This window comes from Morone saxatilis, unplaced genomic scaffold (assembly GCF_004916995.1).
Source record: "Morone saxatilis isolate NCDOM2014 unplaced genomic scaffold, NCSU_SB_2.0 Contig21, whole genome shotgun sequence".
Lineage (NCBI taxonomy): Eukaryota > Metazoa > Chordata > Actinopteri > Moronidae > Morone > Morone saxatilis.
The window spans coordinates 22,964,435-22,966,948 of NW_023339774.1; positions in this window are offsets into that span (position 1 = coordinate 22,964,435).

Consider the following 2,514-nt stretch of genomic DNA (forward strand, 5'->3'; position numbering starts at 1 on the left):
TGTGTGTATGTGTGTGTGTTGTTCTAGGCTCGGTGTTTGTTATGATTGGCCTGTTTCTGACACACACTCTGTCGTTTAATATGATTTGTTTCTTCAGTCACTCTTCCTCCTCCTCACTGTGGCTGATCTGAGAACAGACAATCTTTGTTCAGGTGTCTTTGTTTTTCTGTCTCACACTGACTTCATTGTTCTCAACCAGTTCCCCTACTCTGTCATATCTCATATTTTTAATCCCCAAAGTTATTTAATTCACGAGGAAAACGACGACAGAAAACTCCGTTCCCACGGTGCCAACTCTGGCAACCACACTCCATAGAGAAACCTGCTCAGTTTGCTGCCTTGCTCGTAGGCACACGCGTGCACGCGGCAGACTTTAACTCGACACCGATCCTGACAGCGCACGAGCTAACCTGTAATTCGGCGGGCACAGCATCAACCAATCACAGTTTGTGTAACTTATCTGAACCAGATCCCCTTTGCAATCGTGTCAAGTTGTTCCTGTAGAACAAACGGAGACGGCGGCGGCGATTAGCGTAAAGCAGGTCATAAAAGGTGAGGATTTGTGGGAATGAGGACTCTGCAGGTGAATTACATGACAGCCGAATTCACTACAAGACCCGTCCTGTTCTGTAAATAACAGATTTGAACCTCGCACATGTATATTATTTGCTATGAGCAGAAAAACCTTAAGCTGCAACATTTTTCTACAGAGTTTCGTATGGTAGCAAATCGTGTGCTAGTGTGTAGCAGCAGAGGTCAGTGGCACTGACACACAAACAGGTCGTCAGCTCACCTCAACGCTTCCGGTACTCTTCTACTTCTTCTTCTCCGCTTCGGCCCGAAACACGAAACTAAAGAAGTCACAAGAAAAGAACAAAAAAAAGAAGAAGAAAAAAGCGTGTCAACTCCTCCCTCGACTACTGACGACACTCCGTCGCCTGCGCATGACGTCTTTAATCAACGACACATGAGAGGAGCCAAAATGAGGTATCTATTCCTGACCAATCATGCAGGCGAGTCTGAGGCAAGGGGCGGGGGGGCTTGTTGAAGCCACTAGTGAAGACAGGTGACCACACACACATACACACACCACACACACACATAACACACACACACAACACAGTGGCACCCATACATACTGTACACACAACACCCACACACACACACACATACACACACTACACACATTACCACGCACGTTGGGGGTGTTGCACACACACACACACACTTAAACATCACACACACACACATAACAACACACACACACTACACAAAACACACACCTTACACGCACACACACACACTACACGCAACACCACTACACACACACACACTTACACACACCACACACAACACACACTTACACGCACACCACACACACACACACACTTACACGCACACAAACACACAACACACACACTACTACACACACACAACACCCACAACTTACACACACAACACACACAACACACACCACACACACACACACACACGCACACCACACACACACACACACTTACAGCGCACACACACACACCACACCACTACACACACCAACACACATCACACTACACACACACACACATTACACTACACCCACACCAGTCGCCACATCCACTTACACACACACACACACACACCACTTAACACCACACACACACCACACACTTTAACCACACACACACACACCACACACACCACACTACACACACACACAACACCACACCACACTTTACACACACAACACCACACTTAACACACACACACCACACACACACTACACACTGGTGTAACACACACATTACGACACACACACACACTATACAACACACCACACACACACACACATCCACACACACACAACACACTTACCACCCACACACACACAGTGTCACACACACACACACACACACACTTACACACACACACAACCACACACACCGTTACACGCACACACACACACACAACACACACACATACTTACACACGACATTCACCACACTTACACACACCACACACACACACACACACACACACTTAAACGCACGCACACACACAGTCACACACATACTACACACACACACAACACAAGTCACAAACACAACACAACACACACACCTCTCTCACACCACACCACTCACCGCACACACACACACACACTTACACACACACTTAACACACACACAACACACACAACACCAACTACAACACACACACTTTACCACACTACACACACACCAACAAACACACTTTACACACCACAACACCTTACACGCAACACACACACACACTCTCCAGCACAACACACACTTACACACACTTACACCAACCACACACACACTTACACACACATACTTACTACAACACACACTTTACACACACTTTAACAAACTAACACACTCAAACAACAACACATACACACCACTACACACACTTTTTACACACACACCACTTACACGCACACACTTCCACGACACACACTACACGCACACTACACACACACATCACACTACA